Genomic DNA, 20,072 nt, shown 5'->3' with positions numbered 1-20,072 from the left:
TGTGGTGGTGGATGTGGTGGTGGTGGATGTGGTGGTGGATGTGGTGGTGGATGTGGTGGTGGATGTGGTGGTGGATGTGGTGGTCGTGGATGCGGTGGAAGTGGTGGATGTGGTGGTGGATGTGGTGGTGGATGTGGTGGTGGATGTGATGGTGGATGTGATGGTGGATGTGGTGGTGGATGTGGTGGTGATGGTGGATGTGGTGGTGGATGCGGTGGATGTGGTGGTGGTGGATGCGGTGGATGTGGTCGATGCGGTGGTGGTGGTGGATGCGGTGGTGGTGGATGGGGTGGTGGTTGTAGTGGATGTGGTGGTGGGTGTGGTGGTGGTGGTGGATGCGGTGGTGGTGGATGTGGTGGATGCGGTGGTGGATGAGGTGGTGGATGAGGTGGTGGATGAGGTGGTGGATGAGGTGGTGGATGTGGTGGTGGATGTGGTGGATGCGGTGGTGGTGGATGCGGTGGAAGTGGTGGATGTGGTGGGGGATGTGGTGGTGGATGTGGTGGTGGATGTTGTGGTGGTGGTGGATGCGGTGGATGTGGTGGTGGTGGTGGATGTGGTGGTGGTGGATGTGGTGGTGGATGTGGCGGTGGTGGATGTGGTGGTGGTGGATGTGGTGGTGGATGTGGCGGTGGTGGATGTGGTGGTGGTGGATGTGGCGGTGGTGGATGTGGTGGTGGTGGATGTGGTGGTGGATGCGGTGGTGGATGTGGTGGTGGATGTGGTGGTGGTGGATGCGGTGGTGGTGAATGCGGTGGAAGTGGTGGATGTGGTGGTGGATGTGGTGGTGGATGTGGTGGTGGATGTGGTAGTGGATGTGGTGGTGGTGGTGGATGCGGTGGATGTGGTGGTGGTGGTGGATGTGGTGGTGGTGGATGTGGTGGTGGATGTGGTGGTGGATGTGGCGGTGGTGGATGTGGTGGTGGTGAATGTGGTGGTGGATGTGGCGGTGGTGGATGTGGTGGTGGTGGATGTGGCGGTGGTGGATGTGGTGGTGGTGGATGTGGTGGTGGATGCGGTGGTGGATGTGGCGGTGGATGTCATGGTGGATGTGGATGTGATGGTGGATGTGGTGGTGGATGCGGTGGTGAAGTGGTGGTGGATGTGGTGGTGGTGGATGCGGTGGTGGATGTGATGGTGGATGTGATGGTGGATGTGGTGGTGATGGTGGATATGGTGGTGGATGCGGTGGATGTGGTGGTGGTGGATGCGGTGGATGTGGTGGATACGGTGGTGGTGGTGGATGTGGTGGTGGTGGATGGGGTGGTGGTTGTAGTGGATGTGGTGATGGGTGTAGTGGATGTGGTGGTGGATGTGGTGGTGGTGGATGCGGTGGTGGATGAGGTGGTGGATGAGGTGGTGGTGGTGGATGTGGTGGTGGTGGTGGATGTGGTGGTGGTGGATGTGGTGGTGGATGTGGAGGTGATGATGGATGTGGTGGTGGATGTGGTGGTGGATGCAGTGGATGTGGTGGTGGTGGATGCGGTGGATGCGGTGGTGGTGGTGGATGTGGTGGATGGGGTGGTGGGTGTAGTGGATGTGGTGGTGGGTGTGGTGGTGGTGGATGTGGTGGTGGTGGATGAGGTGGTGGATGAGGTGGTGGATGAGGTGGTGGATGAGGTGGTGGATGTGGTGGTGGATGTGGTTGTGGATGTCATGGTGGATGTCATGGTGGATGTTATGGTGGATGTCATGGTGGATGTCATGGTGGATGTCATGGTGGATGTGGAGGTGATGGTGGATGTCATGGTGGATGTGGTGGTGGATGTGGTGGGGGATGTGATGGTGGATGTGGTGTTGATGGTGGATGTGGTGGTGGATGCTGTGGATGTGGTGATGGTGGATGCGGTGGTGGATGGGGTGGTGGTTGTGGTGGATGTGGTGGTGGTTGTAGTGGTGGTGGGTGTGGTGGTGGTGGATACGGTGGTGGTGGATGTGGTGGTGGTGGATGTGGTGGTGGATGTTGCGGTGGATGTCATGGTGGATGTCATGGTGGATGTGGAGGTGATGGTGGATGTGGTGGTGGTGGTGGATGTGATGGTGGATGTGTTGTTGATGGTGGATGTGGTGGTGGATGCAGTGGATGCGATGGTGGTGGATGCGGTGGATGTGGTGATGGTGGATGCGGTGGTGGTGGATGGGGTGGTGGTTGTGGTGGATGTGGTGGTGGATGTAGTGGTGGTGGGTGTGGTGGTCCTGTGGGTTCCATAAGGGTTTGTGACAGAGAAAAGATGATCTTATTTCAATAACATACACGGCCCTTCAACCTGATTGTTGCCCTGGTAACGGACGCCGCTGAAACGCTGCTGAAGGAGCGGTGGTGGTGGAATAGGCAGAATCCTGTTGAGGAATCCCAGGGGCAGACGGAGGATGGAGAAGGACAGCGGGTGGGGATAGATCCGGGGCAAGGGGTGAAGGGGTGGCATATCTAACATTACATCCCTGAGTGCCAAGCATTGTTGTACATTACTGTGCCAGAGTTCAGCAAGAAACTAGATGTTATTTTAAAAAAATTTACCCTTACCGTGCGTATGCATATAATGTAGGTGTATCGATGTTTATTCAGAAGTTCAAGTTTGCCGGCATGGTAGACTAATACATTTACAGATGTTAGTATCGTGCGTATATAGGCTAATGGTCAGGAACATTAACTTAGGACTCTGTGTCAAAGAACAGTCACCGCCATTGTGAAATGGTGTAAAACGATAAAGCATAGCGCTGCATTATAGCTCTTTCAAGTTCATTACATGGAACATTTGTATAATAAACACAATTGAGTAATAAATACAATAAAGGGTGTGGGTGGTAATTGTTCCAGACAAGCATGAGAAAGGCTAAATAATGATGCCGCAGCACAATGGAGTGAGCATAGGAAGAGGCCAATGTAACAAAAACAAGCTTTGCTCGGACTAAAAAGGAAATGCTAACAGGAAATAAACAAAACATAACAGTAAATAAACTAAACCAAACACTGAGTTGAGTATTCAGGTAACGTAAGAGGAACTGCACTAGCTATAGATGAGGAGCAGAAGGGTGAAAGTAAAGATCGCAAGGAAAGTAAGGAAGGACAGGGTATTGGTAATGGTGCAGCAGACAAGAGAGGCCAAGAAGCTCATCTCAGTGGGTGGATGAGCGCCGTGAAAGCAACAGGTCTGAGCGGAGGGCAGTGCCTCTTTCTGCTTCACTCGAAGCACACAGGCAAAGGAGGGGGTGGGGGGGGGCAATGCTGCGTTTGTTCTCAGCGGGTAGGGGAAGGGCCCCAAACGTGAAGCGGGATGGGGAATACCCAGAAATACTAGTAACGTACATGAAATTAAGTGTTCTAAAATAAAGAGTGTGCAGTGAACTCTGATGTACATACAGCACTGTAAATTATATCATGCATTGCACGTTAGGTTGTACAGGGCTGTGAAAGTCCACCCATCCAACGTGAAGAGATACGGAGCCCTGCTACAGTGTGGTGGCAAAGTGGGAAATAAAAAGCAACCGACAACAAGGGAGGAGTTGCACATCGCGGAGCAGAAGTAAAGACCCGTGTGTTAAAGGGCGGTGCTCTGTTGTGCAAGCAGCTCCAACATAGTGAATATGACGAGCCGCATAAAAAAAACAAGCGCAGCACTCTCTCCCAGGACGCCAGACGAAGGGCCGAGTTCAAGTCTAAATAAAACATTTCACAAAGGCACACACACGAGAGATGAGTCATGGGGTACTTACAATTTTCAGCCTGATAGTCTGGCACAAACTGCTCGTCATTGTCAGGTACCTGAGCTGAAGAGAGAGAGAGAGAGAAACAAAACGGAGGGCATTGCTGTGGGGAGGGGGGAGGAGAAATGCGACACGGCCGAAACTGAAAGCACGGCCGGCCGGCCGTGAAAGCCTTTGATCTGGCAGGGGGTGGAGCGGCACCAAGCCGTGAGGGGAGAGAGAGTGGGGAGAGGGCGGAGCAGGAAGAGCTGCTCTCGGCAGGCTGGGGAACAGATTCTGCTGGGGAACTGATGAGGGGAGGTGCCCTGAAGAAATGCGACACGGCAGTCAGGGGAGGGGGCGGAGCGGGGGTGTGGAAGGAGTGCGGCTGAGGGAAAAGACATGCAAGGCAGGCGGCTGGGGGCATGTGCACGCACTTTTAATGTCAATGCGCATGCGCATTGAGCTTGAATTTCACGGGCACTGCAAGGAATCGCCATCGATTCCTTGCAAGTTGGTTAAAGTCTGTTTAAGCCCCCATAGTCTCGCAAGCTCAATGTGCATGCGCATTGACAGGCGAGACCTAAAAAGGGAATTTGAGTGGAAAATAAATATTAAAAAATGTCATTTTAAATAATAATGTAGATTCATTTCAAATATTTAATGTAGAAAAAGTAACGAAAATGTACAGCACTATTGACTTAATTTTGACATAAATCTTTAAATTATGTAGAAATATTAAACTTAAATTGTGTTCCTGTTTTTTTTTCTCATTTATTTTTGCTATGCTGCATTATTATCACATGACATATGCATCTTATAATTCTCACGATCTTCCCATACGGCTATTTGAGAGGTTTACATCTTGGCATGTTATTCAAACACCCACTCTCTCGTTACTGAGTCCCAACAATGGGCGTATAGTCGCCGTATGGTGCTCCGAAGTCTTCACACCCTGGATCAATGTGTGTAGCAATATTCTAAAATTGTTTTCTTAAGTTTAAATTAAAATATAATTTCCTAAATAACAAAAAATAGAATTGAATTTATTATGCATTAATATTGATTAGTAGTGATGTATAGAATTCATTCAAATTATTAAAGTTCTCTTTTAATTGGAAAAAGAGATAAACTATTGTCACTCAGTACCCTCTTTTAATTGGAAAATCTTGTTACAGTTAACTCTGTGCATCATGCCCCCTTCAGCCTCAGTCTAGAGGTATGTTTCTCACTCCAGAATACAAACCCAGATGGTCATTCAATGTGCTAGATAGAGACAAACTATTGTCAATCAGTACCCTCATATAATTTTGTGCATCGTGTAATTATCCTTTTAGGCAATCAAATAAAATCCATTGTACCTCAGCAACTACATTTGAATGCATCTGGACACAGACACGCTTTTGCATGTTGGAGATTAAGCTGAACAAGGTACACACTAGTAATTACCCAGGAATACGACTCACCCCCTTGGGTCAAAATATCCTTTGTATTACAAGGTGCACATGGTTCAAAACTAACGCTTCACAATCCTGAGAAAACTGTATAATTACAGATTGGTACCTGGGTCACTGACTCACTTGTAACGAAGTGGGTGATGCCCAGGACAGTTTGAGGATTTAACTTGTGACTTAGATGCAATGTTCAGTATCACACATTGACACAGAAAGTGACTATTTTAACGCAATGAAGATAGCAATCACACAGGTCAATTTTGCATCTCAGATCTGCCAAGTTCCTTTTCCGACGAAAACTACTTGTCAAAATTTCGGGAATCTGGCCCCAGTCTGACATGGTGACCGAAATCTGTCCTCCAGTGATTGGGCTACATGTTCCTCGCTAGAATTAGAATGTTTAGGATTTTGTTTAACCTTTCTTGAATACGTTGGTAATAAAACAACGGTCCACTACGAGTGTTAGAGAATTTAGGTAATGTTGTGGCCGCAGCGTTTACTGTAGAATTATGGAATTGATGTATTCGCCATATAATTTGCCACATAATTTGCATACTTTGCAGATTACATTAAAGTTGTATTTCTATCTCACATGGATAAAACTAATACTGCCAGAGAATGTGCTGCCTAACTTTCATTTTTTGCCTCATAATTCAGATAATCTTTACACGTAATTCGGCCATCTATCCCACATTATCCTAGTAGCTCTGGCAATGTAATAGCTCTGCAGAGGGGTCTGAGGACTGTCATTGTGAGGATGAAATCTCTATTTCACAGTTTTCTATGAACTTTTTACCAGATGTTATTGGGCCTCAGAAATGTATACCAGGTAACTGTGTAATATTATTTCATGTTGCCATCGAGGGGTTCTGATGACATCATAAACCACAAGGCTGAAGATTGAGTGGCTTATAAATACCACCTGAACCCTGAGATGGATTATGGAACTACATGTATTTTATATACCATGATTTACTCATTTATATTAGTAATCATCCGAAAGATTTGGAACGTTTGAAAATCATGCTTGGTTTCATTTTAGTATTCATTGTTTGCCTCAGACTGTAGGTATGTCTGTACATGTTTTGAGAAGTGTGTGTTGTTTTTTGTAGGGAAATACATAATGTGCTAATATTTAAAATGTGTTTCCAAAAAGTGTCAATATAAGTGGCATTTTAAAAGCAAAGCAGCATTATAAGGAAATTAAAAACATATTTTAAACTGTGTTTTACTTTTTCTTTTCATTTCTAAAACATTAAAACTATAGATCAAGTTTAACTACATTGAAAAAATGGGTAAATAATGTGTGGTGTGGGACAATGTTATTGATTTTTGGCTGATATGGTGGTTCAGTGAGCCCAGAGACACATCCTTGTGATATTCTCTAGCACATGTCACAGAGCAATTGCAGCAAGTCCAGTAAAAGTGATGGCACGTAGAAACATACACAGTAACCCTACAGTGTCGGTGGGGGAGGAGAGCATGGGAGTCCAATGGTCTGCCACATATTCCCTCTCTATAAGTGAGAGATCTGCATGCACTCCAGTCACTGAAGGATAGTTTTCGGTCACTATATCAGTCTGGGGCCAGATTCAGGAAATTCTAAAGTATAGCATCCGAAGGAGAAGGATATTGGATGGTCAGAGGGATTTAAGCAGGAAGCCTGCTTTGGAAGTGGGGACTTTGATGAGTAAAACTATTGCTCTGATTGACTCTCATCCACTGATCTATCCCCTCAGGCATTTACCTGTGCCTTAGCTGTTTGACCTGGCTATGCCCTGTCAGACCCACTTCTTAGAGTTGAGGCAACTGCCTCTCTCCTTCATCTCTTCCGCTGTTGCTCGATCTCTCTTCCCCTCTCTCTCTCCTAATCCTTCCTTTCTTTTCAGCTTTGTTTTCTGGTTTTGCCTCAGTTTCTTGGTATTTTGCAACTGTTTTCATTGCTTGTTTACTTGTTTTCTCTCTCGCTTACTGTGCATTATTTTACCATTTACTATTTTGTGCTCATTTCCATTCTTTTCACTAGCTCTTTGCCTGGTTTCTTACTTTCACTCTCACTCACTTGTGCTTTGCTTCACTCTCACTGATTTGTGCTCTATTTCCTCACTGTTTTCTTTCCTGTTTTCAATGATTGACACTTTTTCTTTCCTCTGTTACTTTGCTAATTATGTTTGTTTGCCACATTTTCAGGCTCTTTCTTTGTCCCACCTTTGTGCTTTTTTCATGTCCTTTCCAACCCTTAACCTCACCTCATGTGCCTTACCCAATTTACCTTCTTACCTGATAACAAATGGAACAAATTTAATGCTGATTTGTTCAAAGTCGCCTAGTGGATAAAGGTCAACTGTGCCAAACTTAACACAGACAAAAAAGAAGACGTGATCTTCAGTAAGAATACCACACTGTGGCACTGCACTTGGCTGCTGGCTGAACTAGAACCCACACTTACTGCCACCATCCAAGTCAGCAACCTCCAGATCATCATCCACAGCAAACTCAACATGACCACCCAAGTCATCTCCGTTACAGCCGCCTGTGCCCACACCATGAATCAATCAATCAATCACAGACATTTATATAGCGCACTACTTACCCGGAGGGTCTCAAGGCGCTGGGGGGGGGGGGGGGGGGGGAGTGCTGCTACTGCTCGAATAGCCAGGTCTTGAGCTTCTTCCTGAAGGAGAGATGGCCTTGGGTCAGGCGCAGGTTGGTCGGGAGGGAGTTCCAGGTCTTGGCGGCCAGGTAGGAGGACGACCTTCCTCCTGTTGTCGTTCTCCGGATGCGGGGGACGGTGGCGAGGGCGTGGCTGGCTGATCGGAGGTGTCGTTTGGGAACGTGGAAGTTGATGCGGTTGTTGAGGTAGCTAGGTCCTTGATCATGTAGGGCTTTGTGTGCGTGGGTGAGGAGGCGGAAGGTGATTCTTTTGCTGACGGGGAGCCAATGCAGGTCTCTCAGATGTCCGGAGATGTGGCTGTGTCGTGGGATGTCGAGGATGAGTCTGGCTGAGGCGTTCTGGATCCGCTGGAGTCTCTTCTGGAGCTTGGTGGTGGTTCCGGCGTAGAGGGCGTTGCCGTAGTCCAGTCGTGCATGAAGATGCAGAGGAAGATCTTCAAATGGCTTCTCAACCGCACCTGTAAAACCATCACAAGTGCCCTTATCACCAGCAATTTAAACTACAGAAACACCGTCTAAGCTGGAATCAGCACACAACTCACCGGATGCCTATGAACCAATCAGATGGCAGCTGTCAGAATCACACTTAACCTCCCACCCTGAACACATCACACCCTAACTGAAGGAACTTCACTGGCCCCCCAAGCAAAAAGCTGCGGAATTCAAACTCCTCACTCATGCCTTTCAATGCATTACACTACACTGGCCCAGCATATCTCAGTAGCCGCATCTCTTTCTCTGCATCTCTTTCTACAAACCATCCAGACACCACCCCTCGGCCAGACTCCTTCTTGCACACCTCCCATGCATACATAGAATCAGATCTGGCGGTCAGACCCTCACCTAGATCACTCCTAAAGCGTGTAGCAACATGGAATTACACACCAGAGCCTCCTCAGTTCTTTAGTTTTGTAAGAAGCTAAATGCCTTCCCCCATATGCCCTAGACAATGCTAGTCTCACACCTGCTCTGTTCCAGGATATCCTCCAAAGTGATAGTGCGCTCTAAAAATACTCATAACAAAACACTGCAAGCTCAAATTATTTGTAAGGATACACAGCAAAAGAAGATGATGTAACTAGCAAGGACACTGGCTCACCTCTTTTCTCTAAGAGGTTTACTGTAGGATTTGATCATTCCAAAGAGTAATTTTGGAGAAAGTTAACAACGAAGCAAGAAAAATGGACAAGAATTGTCTCAGATGAGATCAGAGATCAAACCAGTGAAAGTCCTAAGTCCACCAAGTGGTCAAGATAAATTTATATTGAACCCTCACCCATCTCATCTATTACAAAAAGATGTGTTCTGTTTGATGGAGGACCAAAGACTGTCACTTACAAGTCGTGAAGTGGAGATCAAGAAATTAAAAAAAAGAACTAATGCAACTAACAGGGAAAAGAATTGAAATTGATCTACAAATGACAGTATTGAGAACAAGAGACAGCCGGACCAGACTCGCGCCAGTCACTTTCTATTTAGCAAAATAGAACACATACTCTTCATAAACCAAATACTTTTAATCAGCTTATGGGGGCTGGAAGGTATAAAGTAGGCCACTTGTCCATTCCTTTTACTGATCCTTTATGTATCCAATGGCCTACTCCTGCTTGCAGCACATTCCCCGAAACAAAGAGGTTAACGTCGGACAACTCTGCTAAATGTTACTAGAAGACCCTGCACAGAGGAGAAAGAGTCTGACAGTAAGAAGAATGGAGGAGAAGTAACTTAAAAAAATCGCACACTACACAGATGTATGGTTTAACTCTTAAACCCGTTTATTGCGACTCAAAACCTCCATGTCTCTATAAATAATAAGAGACCTTGCTCCTTGTTCAATGACATGTGGGACATTATCATCAAAATGCACATAAAATTGAGAAAAATGTGTTTTGTGATTCCTTATGGAACAACGGTTTGTTTTAGCGGAAAGTAAATGTGAGCCGTAAATATGTCTGGTCCAATATCATAAAGTTTATTCCAGAGGTTAATTGTTGCAGAGTGGGATGCGTTGACAGAATTCTGGTTGCGGCCAGAGCAATTTACAAGACTTACAATACACCTTACAAAAAAGTAAGAGCTCCACAAATTCTTACTCTAATATGAGATTACTTATGTGACATTTAAGATATGTTTTCATGTAAGACTAATCTTGCTACTAGTGGCACCTGTGAAGATGAGTGAGACCTGCCTGTGCATCTCCGATACAGAAGTAAATGTGAGCACTTAATTTCTATTCTTTCCTAGACCCATTTATCTATCTACATTCCACCAAGATCCTTTTATGAACCAAGTTTCTTACACAGGGCTACATGACAAGCAGACTGTGATTTCATGTGAATTTTAACGGCAACCAGTGGTTTATGCTGCAGTCTTTATTTCGGTATATTGTTTATGCTAGTAAATTCTCTTTTATATATACAATTCCGATTTTGGTTTGTCTTGTGCAGGAAATGCCATATAACCGAAAGTATTAAATAAAATGTTCGATCTTGATACAGATGCTGTGCACAACCAAAATAAGTCACTGTGCAATCCACACTCCCTTACATGTACAGTAGTAGATAACTAACAAAGGCAAAGGCATGGAAGGACAACACTCCAATTAAAATAGGCAGTGTGTGAATTCTACTTTGGGGGGCAGTGGCAGCTGGCAACATGAAAATATGGTGAGGAACGATTCTGAAACACTCACCATATATGCTGCACCCTGTCTGGTGTGTCCCTCCTCTCCAGGTGGGATCCTTTGAAGTATGAGCAGGACAGGTAGGACTTCCTTCCAGCCTAATGGAACGTAAATCTAACCAATCCTGGACCTGCTCTCTTCTGTATTCAGCATGAGAGCAGCTCCAGGGTTGGTTGGTGCTGGCTTATCCAGCTCTCATTTTGAGACAAGGGGACTGTGCCTGCAATCCTAAGGCTATTTCACAGCACTGGGCTTGCTGGGCTTGCTGTGTGCATGTCGGGCTGGCAGTCGCAGGACAGACGGTGAATCTGACCTGCGCACTGGCAGGGGTAGCAGCCATTCTGCGATCGCACGAATCAGCTCCTTCCCTGCCCTCTCACTTGTGCTGACAGTGGCAAAGTAAAATGCTATTGCCATGCCATTATATTTATGTGTGTACGCGCTAGCAGCAGGCAGTGTGACGATCCTCTGCCCGCCCTTTAGGAGTATGGTCCGGGATGCCCGCCACCCCTTCCACCACCAATCCCAATGGTAGGAGACAGACACATTTTGAACTTTTGGAAGGCAGGGGGGCCTCGCGACCCCACCGGCCGTATTTATTAAAAATATGAAACAAAATTTAGAACTTTAAATTAAAAGTGTTTCATTTATCAAGTACATAATTCAACTTTCATTACACTTGATGAAGACAGGTATCCAGGCTAACCTTAACAAATCTCTAATACAAAGATTTTCCTAACCGAGTCTAACATCATGGCATCATGCATTGCATACGAATTTTGTACATCCTATCGTTAGGGGCCAACGGCAAAGTCTTAAGCGGTGTCAGATCCCTATCAACAAATTTCCGCCCTCACGTGTGAGTGGCGCATGCGCAGAGGACTTTACCCTCGTAGCCATCCATAACTTCCCTTGTCATGGGGGCCCCCCTCCACTCGGTGCCATTTTAAGGACGTCAGAGTTCCCGTGAGGGGTAACCGTAAGAAGGACAGCGTGGGCTCCCCCCTTTCCCCGCACTATCTTCCGCCGCAGCAGATATCCGGCCCCCAGGAAATTCGTGGGAGGGGCATATGGCCATCTCCCCCTGGGAGGGGCCTATGGCCGTCTCCCCCTGGGCGATCCCATCCGTAATGGGTGCCGCCCCCCCATGGGAGGGGCCAATGGCCGCCTCCCCCCGGGCGCTCCCATCCATAATTCGTGGCGCCCCCACTAGGGACCTTGAAATCACTGCTCACCGATCATGACCTTACCGCCCGACCGAAGACTAAATAAATACGACAGTTAATGACCTACTAGTGGGAAAAAACCTATGCATAATTTATATCACAGCAGAGATATCCCTCACTGCTACCCCCGCCCTTGTAGAGCGGATGTCCCAGAATAGTACCCAACCTACTATAAACATTGCTACAAAGGTGAAAAAGGTCCTATAACAGAGAAACCATTTTATTGCATACAGTTTATCACAATTCTACAAAGGAAAAAAGGCCTATAGACAAGTATTCTATTGCATACACAATCTTTAGAATCAATCTACGATGGGAGAAAAGGCCTAGACAAGACGTTTATGCATCATAATCAATTGCAAATCACAACTTTGTTTACTCCTAAACTTCTGCAACAGGGGCTGGTGGGTGGGTCAAAAAACTGCTGCTTGTTCCCTTGAGGGCTCACGAGCGATGAGTGGTGCAGCCTTCAGAGCGCGGGAACAAGAGGATGCTTGCCTGGACCCCGTGCCTTTTAACTTGCAGCGGGGAGGCGGGCGGCATCCCCCTCCCGGCCAAAAGTGCACGGACTTCCGGGCGGGTGTTAGGACATCCCTCTTAGGCGGCGGGGGCGTGCTCCAACCGCTCCACTTTGGGCATACCGGCCGGAGACACGCCCCGCGCCTGCAAAGGTTTCCCAGGCGGTCGGGACACCCAGCCATACGTTCGGGGTGACCGAGAGGTCTCCCCTTTCCAGAACAGCCCGTGGGGGAGGGGTTGATAGACAACCTTGATTTTGCATTGCATGAGGAAGTACTGCACTTTGTTAAGTCTAGTGTCTCTTGCATATCAATTATCAAAGCCACATCAGAGTAGAAACTCATCTCATATATAAGTTTGGTTTAGTATAATCATTATAAGGCTATGGAAAAGTAGTTAAATCACGGATGCAATAGTTTATTGTGATATAATTTTGCAAATAGTACCGTCGACCCTCTACGGTACGTATACACTTAAAATCATCTTCTGCTTAGCAAGGCCTGTCTATTGTGCACTGTGAAACCGACAATCTAAGTTACAGTTCATCTCAAAAGAAACACGCGGCCTTTCATATCTTTCAGCAAAAAACATCGATTATGATACCAGTGACCGAAAGAGATTTTATGAAAGAAAATACTCTGAATAGGTTTTGAGCTACATAGCCTTCTCTTTGAATAGAAGAAAAATACACCTACATTACATTAAAAGCACAATAAACTGACCTGTGACCTATTGTTCAATGTAGTCACCGAATTCCACAGGTAAAGTGTATGGAATTAGCCGGTTGTCTTTTACGTAGGTTTCGCTTCAACCCTTTAATTAAACCACTGAATGCTATTTCTTCTCTGTAAGTAGTTTAGCTTAAAAGTATCGCAAAATTTCAACTAACTTTTTCAAGTTTCAATGTATTTTTGACAAGTTAGAGTAAAATTTAACCACAACGTTGCCAGCATGAGAAAAGAAACAACTTCCATTAAGAAATATATTACTTATATATTTATTTGCAAATAAAAATTACATTATACAAAACAAGACATCTATTTGACCGAATACATTTTGTTTAAGAATTCCATGACAAATAAGTAGACTTTGATTTCATCTTCTGAGGAATATAAAAGAGACACATCCTAGACCGTATGCATAAAAATTATACTTCTAGTCCTCTAATGAAATTGGATTTAGAGATTAAAACAATGTGCAGCTATATCCCTTTGCCCTGCATACCATGATTCCCCAGTGTGTTCTGGCCTGTTAATTTTCTAGTAACCCTACCTTTTTTCGTTTTTTGTTTTCCTCGTTCTTTCGGAGACTGACCCTACTAATTCTTTCTTATGTCACTTTATTATTTTAGATATTAACAGTTGACTTTCTGTTATAATTTTCTTGATTGTTATTTGGTTTCTGTCTTTGTATTTATTTAGTTTTTTAGTCAACAATCTACTTATATGGGGGCTGTGGCCAGCAACATGGCCGAATAGCTCCTTCTGCCGAAGCTCCGGCAGGCCTCACTAAATCCTGCTTTGCATCCTGCTTCTAATCGCCATCCGACGCCGTCAAGCGTTGCCACCCTTCTACCAGAACTACACTGGTTGTGAAAAGATCACCAAGAAATAAGGCTGGGTGCAAGGAAGCTCCAACAGTGATGTGGAGTGGTGAAAAAGCGAGGCTGCCCAAGATGGAGGAATAGTCATCATTTACTACTCGAAAAGGGACATGAGAGACGGGCAGGGAGGGTGCTCATGGGTAGAGGACCCCGCTCTCAGCTCCTGCAGTGCAATGGAGAAAGACCAATACTCACCGAGAAGACCCTGTTCATCTGACCAGTGGTGATCGCCGTGGAGAGCAGGGCGGAGCACCCGAGTAAATGCACAGATGAGAGGAGCTGTTCGTTGGCGGGTGTCTCTGGCGGTGGTGGCCTTCTGGCGCCTACAGATGGGTGCTCAATCAGGGGAAAATGTGGCAGAGGACCTCAGTGACGTTCTCTTGGAGGTCTGCAGCAGTATGTCCAGGGACAACCGGAATCCCCACCCCTCCGTTAACCAACATTAACATTTTTACATGACAGGGATTTCTTTGGACGGCGGGGGTCTTACAACCCTCGGCCGTATTTATTAAAACATAAAATAAAATGAAAAATTCAAATAAACAATATTTACACAATTACGCAAAAAACATTCCATCACATTTGATTGCAATTGATATAGACAGATATCAGATGGCTAACCTTTACATAAATCTAGTACAAGGTATTTCCTATCTGAATCTAACATATGAACCATAATCATACAGTAATAACTTTTCTGCGTATCGTATTTGGGCCTACGGCAAGGTCACTAATTGGTGTCAGATCCTTATCAATTAACCACGCCGTCCAGTAAGAGTGCGCATGCACAGAGGGCACGTTTTCCGTGAGGGTACTTCCCCTCGGTTACCCCCGTACGCTCTATTAACTCCATTAAAGGGGGCCCTTGCATCCCTGTGCCGTTTACTGATGTCATTGTGCATGTGCAGGGTGGCTAACCGCCTAGAGAAAGCGTGACTACCCCCTCCCCTGCACCCATCCAGCCGACCGGCTGAACTGCCCCTGGAGTTCTAGGAGAGACCACTTGTCCCTTCCCTTGGGCGACCCCATTCAAGAATGGCGCCACCCTCTTAAGTCCTTAAATGTACTGCTCACCAATCATGACCTTACCACCTGACCAAGGAATACCAATAAATATGACGATTGATGGTCTGTAAACGGGATAAAGTTCTCAGAAACAAAACATATTAGTAGGATACACTTGTCATCCATATACATTTGGAAATATGTGAAACAACCAGGCCGTGGAGCACGGAGTCAAAGAGGCAGATTCCGGCGCTCCCCGTCCTTTTAAACCATCAATAGCCAGGCCGGTTCTAACCGGCCTGGCCTTGTCTCCCAGTGACCCGGAAGTGATTCAATCACTTCCGGGTCACTAAGTGACCCAGGATCCAATCCATGCCCAGGCGCGCCCGCCGCGTCATTGTGACATGACGGGGCGTGCCAACCATAGAGAGCGGGTCGGGACTGGTGCGCTCGCCATACTTGCGGCGGATGCCGGCCCCACCTTTTTCAGAGGAGGGAGGATGCTGCTTAGGTGACAGCATAAGGGCTGACGTGAACGAATCTTCGGCGGTGGCCGAAAGTTAAAGGTGAAGCGGGAGGACCCCCAGTTGCAGGGCAACATAAGGGGACACCAGAATCATAGAACGGGAGCCCCGCCTCTTAAGCCTCGTAACAATGACTGCTGACACCCCAGCAGCACCTTGTGCCCATCACGGATGGGAGGAGCGAGACCTCAGAGAGAGCTGTGGAGTGACCGGTCAGACACACAAGCAAGAGAGGATGTCTGGTCACGTGCAGCCTTGGCCGCGGCGACCTAGCAGTGTTCCCAGGCAGGGGTTGCAGCCGAGAATAGGCCCACATCGCAAGAGATGCTGGAAGACTACTGCTGCCCTGCACTGAAGTGGTGAGAAAGGTGTCTGCAGAACCTCGACTGTTGGGGGCAAAATAGGGAGGCATCTGGCTTCTTGATGGCTGACCCCAAGATCCACAACCGGTGGGTCTGGTTGGGAAGAACTCGAGAGAGGACTACTAATCAAAGAGAGGGTGCAACCCGAGTTGGGGGTGGCAGGGCAGATGTCCCCCCTCCGTCTCGCTGAAGTCACCCAGGGGGCTGTGTTGGGTGGCCAGGACACCTAAAGGGTGGCTAAAGAGAGGACTTATAATACAGCCCACAAAGACGTGAATTCCAGTGAAAGGAAGACCTCAGGGAGCGAGGTCCCCCACTTCCCAACATCGTGTGAAGGAAACCCGCAGCACCCAAGATCCTGAGACAACTTTGTAAGCTCCCTCCCCCACATTCTCCATCACCTAAAATACGAGTGGAACAGAGGGGATTCAGGAGAAGGGCGAATGGGAGAACAAGACCCTGAGTTTTAGACCACACTGAAGCAGGCAAGGCCCATTCTAATGACTGCTACACCTGGGATCACGCCACTGCACTAGGAGGAGGGAGCCCCATGGAGAATTAGACTCCGAGACAGATTCACCCTCACAGACCCATGATGGTCAGAGACAAAGACCCCAATTCGACCAAAAAGAGCAAGATGGACGGATACCCAAAAGTGTAGCCCCACCTCCCGACACTGAGGGCGAAACTGCTGCTTTACCCAATCATGCAGCCCTCCTCCAGGCGATACACACTTCTAGGAAAGCACTGGAGGGTAAAAAGGCTGATGTACGCTCTGAGGTGACCCTGTTGCGCCAGGACATACACAATGTTTCAGAGGGAGTGACTCAAATGAAAACAGTATCTCTGAGGTGTAAAACATGTCCCACAACTTGTGCAAAGAAGTCTTTAACCTAACAGCAGCCCTGAAAGATGTGACTTGGAGGGTGGATGGCGCCGTAAACAGGGCCCGCAGAAACAACCTATGCTTCATTGGATTTCTGGAGGGGACAGAGGATCTTTCTTGACCACATGGCTTAGAGACTCCTTCCCGGCTGCGTAGTTCCAACCCTGCTCCATAATTGAGCAGGCCTACAGGGAGCCCAGTGTACGGCTGCTGCCTGGAGCCACCCCACAGCCTTTTAATGCTCGATTTCTTAACTTTCAGGACAGTGACCTAATTCTCCAGGAGTTGAGGGGCTCAGAGAACTTAAACATGCCAACACTAGGATAATGATATTTTCTGAGTATTCCTGAGAAGTGCAAAAGATATCATTAACATTTGGCTTGGTCAAGGTAAAGTTAAGAGGCCTCAAAATCCAATGTATGCTGCTTTTTCTGGCAAAACTTAAGGTCATTTTTCAAGGTAACCCCCTTTTTTCAGATGCCGTAGGAGGTATGGGAATGGATCGAGGAGCGCCCTTCTCCAAGGCGTAGGCTAGAGACAGTGGGAACCTCACACTTGGGTACCCCAAAGAGATTGGCTCCTAGTGACAGAAGAAGAAGAGAAGATGCTTACCGATTGAGACACAGAGCACCCCACACAAAAGAAGGGGGGCAATTCTCTGACTCAAAAGAAGATTCAGCAAGTGTTAAAACCAGAAAGAACCAGTCCAGTGACCAAGGAAGATTCACCTCTGATCCCTTGGATAAGGAATACTTAGCAGATGCAGATAGCGACTGTTCGCTACTCTGAAACATTAACCATATGGAAGTGTTGAGCCCTGAGGTCACCAACCAGAAGACTGTGCAACAACAGCTACTCAAGACTGTCAAAGAAGACTGAAATATGCGGACTAGCCAGATGCTGAGAATCAGCAAAATGACAAGATACTAACACGCCAATCCCTGGTGGGCAAATAGACTGGTATCGAGTTAATGTCCTTTTCTTTTTTCATAAAAGACTGATCTAGGGGAGGGAGGGTTAACAGACCTCTTAGGCTTTACCTATGCTGCTGTTGTCATGTTACCCATTTGGGAGATGGTCGTGGGAAGTATGAGTGAGTTGGGAGGGGGGATTTCTTGGGAGATAGGGGACACATTGAAACGCATAGGAGAATGTTTTTCTTGTTTACAGCCAGTGAAAGGTACACCAAAACCATAGACAAGGAGACGGGCGAGACATAGATAATTGGTGTGAGAAGATACTCTGTGCTTATGTGGATCATCAACAGATTAGGGAACAAAGTCAAAAGGGGGCCGTCACTGGAACTTCAAATGACTCAACCCCAACATTATCCTTCTGCAAAAAACACACTTGGTAGGCACACATTGCACGTTTCTAGGGAGGGGGCTTACACCACACTTGCATACGCTGGATTCTCCTCTGGATCTAGGGGGGTCATCATACTAATAAAAAAAAACCTTTGACATGACTAAAACCTGGACAGACCCCAATGTCACATTTATCACAGTGCAGGGGACTTGGGGTTCAATATAAAAACATGCAATGTTTTTATATTGAAAAATTGAGCGGATCATCATCAGGACATTAAATTGATGCCTGTTAGATAGAGCCTCATTAGCCTGGGGAAACAAGGTATGGATGGAAAATACACAGATGAAGAATTAGGAGAAGGCACAAAAGGCACTAAGAGTCAGTGGTGTCAACGCAGCATGGAACTCAGACTAGAGGGTTGACATGCTTGATTACATGTGATTGGTCATTATGAGCCACGGGGTGTATGTCGAGGTAGATACTGCAGAGGTAACCGGCTGTCACTGCCTGTGTTGCTTTCTATGGTCACACAGGGATCATAACGGTGAAAAGATAGGAGAACATAGTGCATTAAAAAGGTGCATGGAAGTAAAATGTCAAATATTCCAACAAGTTGAAGGAGCAATATCAGTGAGAAGTCCGTTGATCTACGGAGCTAAGGAGATGGGGTTAGTTACTATCATAGTAATTCCCCGTGAACAGTTATATTCAGGCGAGGAGAGTGTTGAGATCTTGTCTGCAGCAGTGGGCAGTGAAAATTGATACCCAACGTGCCCAAAATTGTAAAAACTTTGGGGCATATGGTCAATGCAGCATATATAAAACAGTCATCGCATTTGTTAAGGGTAAAGGATTCCTAAACCGTAGTATTAAATGGCCTAGCAAAACATATGCACCAAATGACATATAAAAACATTGCGTGACAGGGTAATCGATTCTACAAGGTAAAGATATATAATACATGAAAAAACGGCACTATAGTGATTGCATAAGTGTTAGAACTGGCTATTTTAAGTTGGCTAAGGCTCACGCCAAAGCCACGCAGAGACCACCATTCTAGTCAGGGCAAGGGAGTCACACGCCAAGATAACCCCTGCTCACCCCCTTGGTAGCTTGGCACGAGCAGACAGGCTTATCCCGGAGGCAATGTGTAAAGCATTTGCGCACGCACACAACAGCAACAACATCCTAGGCACACCACAAAAGGAACTCCACACAAGGTTATATAAAAATGTATTTTGTATTGTCAAAACAAATCAGATAGTAATCACACAATATACATTGTGCCAACTGGCACGGGCAATAGTCACACAGGATTATTTACACCAGGACAGGGCCACATGGGCCACTGTCAGAATCAACACTTAGCAGAAATAGCACTTCTAGAACTTAGAATAAGTGTAGCACAAAATAATAATTATAGATCACAACCAGTAACCACTGATAACCTACTAGGCAAAGTAAACTTCTAAGCATGAGCACCTTTAGAAGTCTAACACGAGCATAAAGGCAAAGCACATTACGCATAATCACATTTAGGCCTAAACAGTATAACTACAGTAGGCAATCTCTCACTAGTCTAAACACATTAGACTCTCCCCCTAAGCATAACTCACATTTAGGGATGTAACTCACAGTGAAGTAAATTCTCATTAACATAAACCTACATAGGTAAAATAATCTCATAATCACATTGCGCAAACATCACGTTAGGCAATTACTATCATAAACATAGTAAAATCATATTAAGCAATAATCACATACCAGCCCCCTGGCCAACTGGCCATCTCAAGAAAGGGACTCAAAAAGCCCTGTGTTCCTAATGTCAGGGCGCGCTGCCGATGCAGCGCCAGTCAGGGGTGTGCCTCCAGCGCAAACCTAAACGTTGCAGCTGCCCACTAATTGCTGGGCAGCTGGGAACAACAACAGGGCCTAAATGTTGCAGCTGGCACTAAGTGCTTCGCAGCTGTAGAAGGCCTGGCACCTCTGTGCCATCTCCGTCCCACACAGGGACTCTCTCTCCCTTGGCGCCTAAATGGTGCAGCTGCCCACTAATTGCTGGGCAGCTGGGACTCAGCCAAAACTGCGACAGGGCCCTCACTGGCCCTTAGGGGAAAACCAGCGCCAACTGTTGGAGCCCTG

Source organism: Lissotriton vulgaris, chromosome 5 (genome assembly GCF_964263255.1).
Source record: "Lissotriton vulgaris chromosome 5, aLisVul1.2, whole genome shotgun sequence".
In the NCBI taxonomy this organism is placed as follows: Eukaryota; Metazoa; Chordata; class Amphibia; order Caudata; family Salamandridae; genus Lissotriton; species Lissotriton vulgaris.
The sequence above is the reverse complement of the archived record's forward strand: the minus strand, read 5'-3'. Positions refer to the sequence as shown.